The sequence below is a fragment of the Ictalurus punctatus genome, chromosome 5 (assembly GCF_001660625.3).
Source record: "Ictalurus punctatus breed USDA103 chromosome 5, Coco_2.0, whole genome shotgun sequence".
Lineage (NCBI taxonomy): Eukaryota > Metazoa > Chordata > Actinopteri > Siluriformes > Ictaluridae > Ictalurus > Ictalurus punctatus.
Genome location: NC_030420.2, coordinates 1,799,831 through 1,807,054, shown reverse-complemented (window position 1 = coordinate 1,807,054; position 7,224 = coordinate 1,799,831). Strand labels below are relative to the sequence as shown.

Genomic DNA, 7,224 nt, shown 5'->3' with positions numbered 1-7,224 from the left:
TTTATTTTGTTCAACGTGACCCGGAGGCGATTGTTATGTGGGAGGATTGCGAAGTGCCCGTCGATGGAAAAACCACTTTAAGTCATCGCACTGTCCTACTGGAAGAAATCCTCTTTAGAACATTGGGTCCAGAATCACATGACAGCAGACACTGGCTGATTTGTTTATTACAGTACTAAGGGGAATGTGATGTTAAACACATGACCGCTGGTGAAATGATCAGTTCATGGTAATGGAATGTTTGATTCATATGATTGTGTGTTTCCGTGGCTTTTCATATCTGCCATATTATGAGCCTGGATTGTTAGCTGCGATGAGATAAAGAAGGCGGAGCTAGCCGTTTCGAATCTCGGGTTGAACTCGTGCATGTGATTACGACTTGAAGAGACGTTCATGTACAATATTTAGAATCACAAGCGCACACGAATGCAGCATCGGTTCGATTCTAACGCTCACAGAGGTGTTAACGTAGAGGTGTTAATGAAGTATTTCCGTTTTGGTGTGTGTTTTGGTGTGTGTTTGGAGTGTGTTTGGAGTTTATTGAATGGCCGGATGTGTGTAATGCTTTATGAGAGATGATTAGCACTTTTTCGACACTGTGTTCGGTTTATTGTTGAAGGACTGGAGGTTTGTTGAGCTGACATAAGCAAGGACAATCACCGATGATCACACACACACACACACACACACACACACACACACACACACACACACACACACACACACACACACACACACACACACACACACACACACACATTTTCCTTATTCTACAATCAAAAGTCTTCACACACACCGTCAGTGATTTTTCTCCCACAAACGCAGACCTCACAGATCTGTTAATATATATATATGAATCACGATCACGATGTAGTTATTTCTCTCTCTCTTTAATATTTATAAGTATTTATTTCAATTTCTCCGTTCGGTCCGATCTCATTTCTGAGTTTTTCGTTACAGTGGAATGTCCGTTACTTTTAAAGGCAGCTTTTAAAAGGACCAAAGGTTAATATGCAGCAGTGTTGCACTGGGCTGCGCTCGTTTGTACTGCTGGACACACACACACACACACACACACACACACACGCACGCGCACATATTGGCTGTAAAACTTCTTAAATGAAACAATATTCAGTAGTCGTTTGAATATTAACGAGGTTAGAAAGTTATCCTGCCACATTTAACTTAACGTAAATATACAAAGTTAACTTGGTTGCTAAAATATACGAATAAAATAAATGTATAGGGCAGATAACTCTCATTATCTTTAATATTTCATATTTTTACTTCTTAACCCACCAAAAAAAAAAAAAAAAAAATGTTTTCTTTGTACTGATGTTTACCTAATAACTCATCTTCACACTGAACTTGTTGTTGTTGTTGTTTATTTTAATCCTCCACCACAAGGTTAGGTGAAATCCAAAATGGCTTCCTATGAACTATACATGTTCCCTACCGAGGTTGTAGTATAATGGGGCTGTAGACCCTACATCATGTGCTATATGCCTAATGAGATAATATTTGGGGTTGAAATAAAGTGATATCAGTCGGAGCCAGTTGGAAAAATGTTGATTTGAAATGTTATATTTATTTACAAAGTTAGTACATAGTTTAGAAATGTATGCAGTAGGCGAGTAAGATCTAAAACTCTTCAGTGCATTTTTTCCCCTTTTTTAAATACAAACTTTAATAGTATTTGAACGGTCAAATTCACTCTGATAGCCCTAACACACACACACGCACACACACACACACACACACACACACACACACACACACACACACACACACAACCCCTTTTATACTTATGATCCTTATATTAGTCATTAGATAAGCACAAATACCCTGAGCTCCTGTCTTTCTTGCGCACACACACACACACACACACACACACACACACAATGCCTGACAGTTCCCATAAAGAGATTAAACGGAACACAAACTATTCTTTAGACATGTCATGTGATAAGAAGAGATTTTGCATGACCTTTTATTTATTTTTGTCTCCCACACACACGTACTATTAGTGCGTGTGTGTGTGTGCGTGTGTGTGCGTGGGTGTGTAAAAGCGAGAGAGAGAGAGCAGGGTGAGGCCTTGAGGTCTCATTTATTCAGGCATTCAGGTCATGTGGAATAAAATATAATTAAGAAAAGGAGTTGAAATCGGATTAACAATGTCTGGCTGCTAGGAATGTTTCTCACACACACACACACACACACACACACACACACACACACACACACACACGCACACACGCAAACTGAAGGATATTGATTAATAGCCTGACTGATGTAAAAGTTTTGCCTGGCCCCAATCTTACGAGGCTGAAAGTTTTGATAATTATTAGATAATACCTAAAATGTTGAAGTCTGTTCAAGAGGAATGGATTAAAGTCTCTGAAAGTGTAACTACTATTTAATAATTTTTTCAAAATAATCTCCTTCAGCCAAATCTCAAAATATTAAACACAATTAATCACATCGCTGTCAACCAATCAGAGCTCACGGCTATTGATGTACTCACCCTTAACGAGTTAGCTGTGATGTCATCACAACAGAAATGTGTTTTTGTATGATTTTATATATATAATATATATATATATATATATATATATATATATAAAAAGCACGTTATTTCCACACAATCCATGCTGCGTGATTGTTTATCACTATAATAGTCTTTTTTTTTTTTTTTTAAGTACAACAGCCTCTGCTGAATACATTTACATGTTTCCCATGTTGCACTGCTGCATATAAACAACTAGTACAATAGTACATTAAAGTCTGGATCCAAAACTAAGGACGTAATATTAATAATTATTATTAAACACTAGTACAACGTGTTCCTGTTAATAATCAAAGAATATTGAATATCATTGATACATTATGATGGTTACACACTCGGACGCTCGACCCCTACGGTATGAGATTTGGACGTTTCAGTGATCGATTGAACTGCTACTGTACATCCTCTTATCTGTTGATTAAATGATGGCACTCGTCATAAGATTAGAAAGATCGAGTTTATATCTCTCACACACTCGTGCGTTAGAAAGGCACAAACATTTGCGGTCCTGCATGATTTTACGTTACACCGTAAGAAATTTAATTGACACACTTTTTCCTCTTTGCCCAGACTTGAGCCGATGTGCCAAGACGTGTTTGGTGTCCCAGATTGGTTTCTTTGCGTATTTAGAACATTTTTTAAAACTTGTTCTTAAACCTGTAATAATTTTACCAAAAATATTTATAATTACTATTGCTGTACAATGAATATTACACATTTTTTTGCCTTCTGTTTAAATTATTCTGGCCCAGAAATTAGCTCCGCCCCCGTCCAGTTCAGTCCTGGGGATCTCGGACTGACGATTGCACGTCTTGGTTCAAAAGCAAAATTGGAATTCGTATTTTATCTACCTGGGCGGGTTTTAATCTACCTGGGCGGGTTTTAATCTACCTGGGTGGGTTTTAATCTACCCGGGCGGGCTTTAATCTACCTGGGCGGGCCGCCCAAGTAGAGCCTATATATGTGAAACACTGCTGTCTACTAAAACCATCAGCATGTGAAGAATTTTAGCAATATTGCTTAAAATGCGTAAAGGCACAGTATATTGATATGATTTTGGGTGAGATAGTCTTCAATAACTCGTTAAACTCTTAGCTACAGAGCTACTAAATAAAATAATAGTTATGCACCAAACATGCCTTGGCTGATTGTCTGTACCTGAGATAAGTGGAACATTATGTACATTGCTTTTTCTTTTCAAACCATCCCTGATGATAATAGATCTTATAATAGAGGTATAGATGAGCTTTTGTCTATGTTTCCTGTCTGTATTTAGTTTGTTTATCCGCTGTAAAGAACATCATGTCTGCTGCTAATCATTCCCAGTCTTCGCTGAAATCTTCTCTGAAAATCCGGTGTCGATTTCTGAACTCCACAGATTTTCAGGGCCAGACGTAGACGTGAAGTCCATCGCCGATGTAAATAACTGTATCTGTGTATGTAAATATGCCACAATGATATAACCGATGGCCTTAACAATGCTATTTATACTCAACCCATTCCCAAAGCCGTAAAGATGTGTGAAGACATTTTTAAAGTCTGTCCTGCTATTAGATTTGTATCATAACATCCCTTTAAATTGTTAGCACAGTGGATTAATTACAGTGATAGAAATACAAGTCTACAGTATGTACAAGGAGGGATGTTCTCAAATGATTTTTGTCTTCCTCTTTTCTACATTTTCTTTTATTTTCTTTTAATTTTCCCGACTGGCTCTGACTGCAGATCACAGAAAGCAGAATGAACATGCTAATGTTTTCATGTTCACCCGCTAGCTAGCTAAGTGGAGTGAACCGGACAGGATTCCTGACAGGATCTAAGTCTTATGACAGAAATCCTGTCAGGTTAGGTCATGTTCTATAGCTAGCTTTAGCAGGGAAGCAATTTAATTTTAAAATCTTTTCTGAAATGCTGTCATATATCAGTCAAAATTAATCACTGCCTGTCATGTTAGCTCATATTTTCTAGCTAGTGTTAGCAGTGAAGACTTTTACAAATTTGATTTAATAATCCTATCAGGTTAGATTATGTTAGCTAGCTAGTGTTAGCAGGGGAAAACAAATCAATAACTTTTGTGAATTTAACATTTCTGTAATGTTAGCTCGTATTTAACGAGCTAGTATTAGCAGTTAGCATTAGCAGTTACAAACTAATCTGACAGGATTTCTGAGAGGATTTTTTTTTAAAATCCAAATTCATAAGCATTCAGTATCTTCACTGTTAGCACTAGCTAGCTAACACATAGCTAACCAGCAGCATTTCTGACAGGATTTTTACCTCACATTCAATTCAAACGCTTCACTGCTAACACAGCTAGCTAACATGAGCTTACCTGACAGGATTTCTAAGAAAGCTAGTTTTTTATAGGACAGGTTGATATTTATAAATGTTGTAAAGATATCAGTGAGTTTATATAGCACATGGACTCAAAAACATACCCTGTGGTCTGCACACAGATCCTCCTCAAATCTTCTGTCTCACTTGTTTATCTTTTTTTCTTTTTCTTTCTATCTTTCCTTCAGCTCTGCTTATGGTGTCTTTGTTATTAGGTCAGTTTATAAATAACAATGTTTTGTGATTAATAAATGTTTTGAAGCAGCACACAGTCTAACCTTGTGGTCTAATTGTGTGGCAATATGAGGTATTTCTGTCAGGTGTCTCATTTCTGATCATCTTTATTGCTAATGCTATTTAGCATACATAGAGTAACCTGATAGGATTTTTGTAAGAGGATATATATATATAATTTTTAATTAAAAAAAAATCAAATTAATAAACTTCCATATTTATCATTACTGCTGACACTAGCTAGCTAACATGATCTATCCCAGTGGTTCTCAACCCGGGAGGCGTGGAGAGATCGGAAGAGGGGCGCAAATAGTTTTCAAGAAAAGAAAAGAAAAGACAGGGCATCATTTGGGTACTCTGTGTATTTTATTGCTTTTCCAACAGAATGTGTGTGAATAAAATTCTCTCTCCCTCTGTAATTTCTTTTTTTTCCCGTGAGAGGCGGAGCTTTGCCTGCCTTTTATCTAGCCATCAGTGCTAGTGACGGGAAGTTCAGATCATTTTACTGACTCGGATCTTTGAATCTCGTTCAGAAAATGAATGACCCCCCCCGAGTCATTTCGTTCATTTCTGCAGAACATAATTAAAATGTTATGTTAAATTCTCCAACACATCTATTACTTAATAAACTATAAAATAAACTATAGGCTAATGCAACCAAGGCCGAATTATGAGAAACAGAAATGATTAATTAATAACTTAGCTGGGTCTTCAGGCTATGCGGTCTGTTAGTTCACACCCGTTTCTAAAATTAGAGCTCCTGTTTTGAAGACTTTATTTCATATGCATACCTGTGTCACACGACATACAGTATATTAAAACTATATTAGCTGAAGATGTTGGTAGGAAAATAGGGTATTTAAACTGACTGTACCTTATCCAGTAAGTACCTTATTTTGTCAACAACAACCACCATACAGTAAAATGTTCTTTTGCCCTGAACATGACACCAGTGTGCAACAGCAGAGCGATCAAATTACAGAAAACACGCTCTGTATACGAGAACACAATGCATCTTGTAGGAAAGCAGCAGGCTCAGTAATGAAATCTTAATAAAACTGTCTTTAATTAGAAACAAGGCTTTGCTAGATTATTAAGGTTATTATCCTAGAAGCATCCTTTTCACTTATTCAGGACTAGAGTAAAATCACTTAGAATTAAGTCTGAATCAGTATACTAACACTTTAAAGCTCTCTCTCTCTCTCTCTCTCTCTCTCTCTCTCTCTCTCTCTCTATATATATATATATATATATATATATATATATATATATATGCGCTCAAATATCAGCAATCAGGTCTATATCATAAAGTAAAATTAGAATTAAATTAAACTAATGAGCCTGTATGAATATGTTTAACTGTTTCTATAGTAACAGCTCATTCACAGGTACTTGTATGGCACATAAACAGACTTAAACGTGTTTGTAATCGTTGATATGGTGCCACTTTCATTGATAAGGAGCCATTTATTTAACATTTATGGAAGGAGTCTCCAGTGTCAGCACTTTGTAACAGTCAGGGGTAAAGACGCAGCTGGGGAAGTCTTCAGGATTGACAGTCCTGAAAGAGTTTACACTTTGCAGTTTCTCAGCAATAGGCTTAACAGGAATTAACTTGTTCACAATATTAAATGCAACTTTAAACGGATAAAAGCTATGGCGTGTGATTCTTTCGTATTAGAGGTAGAAGAGGGATGATATACTTTGGGGCATGCTGTTCTAGGAAAATAATCAACTTCAGTGTGGTACACTTTGATCAACTCTGCTACACATCACACCACCCTGTCACTGATTATTTTCCTACAACAGCACAACCATGAGTGTTTAAACTATTAATAATCAACAAGGTTGCAGTCTAGAAGCATGGAACAAGACTTTGCAACAACTGACTATAAATTAAATAAAATACATACATAGACGAGATTTAGAAAACAAGACACGTGAAAATAATGATGACTGGAGCTGGAGGAAATGTACTGTATGTACACGTTTATCTGTTGTATGGCCCTCACATGTCTCATATGAGGTGTGTACCTTTAAAAGACTGAAGTAGAACAGGTTAATCACACCTCATCTCAGGTTTCCTACAG

General features: G+C 36.8%; 1 protein-coding gene across 2 annotated transcripts in view; it reads left to right on the top strand.

The window, feature by feature from the left end:
- Nucleotides 1–2,590, top strand: part of slc7a4 (solute carrier family 7 member 4) — a 12,132-nt gene extending 9,542 nt beyond the window's left edge. For both annotated transcript variants that reach the window (XM_017466841.3, XM_017466842.2), the window contains exon 6: nt 1–2,590. This exon is cut by the window's left edge and continues 1,205 nt beyond it. The gene's annotated coding sequence lies outside the window, so the exon portion shown is untranslated.
- The last annotated feature ends 4,634 nt before the right edge of the window (nt 2,591–7,224 follow it).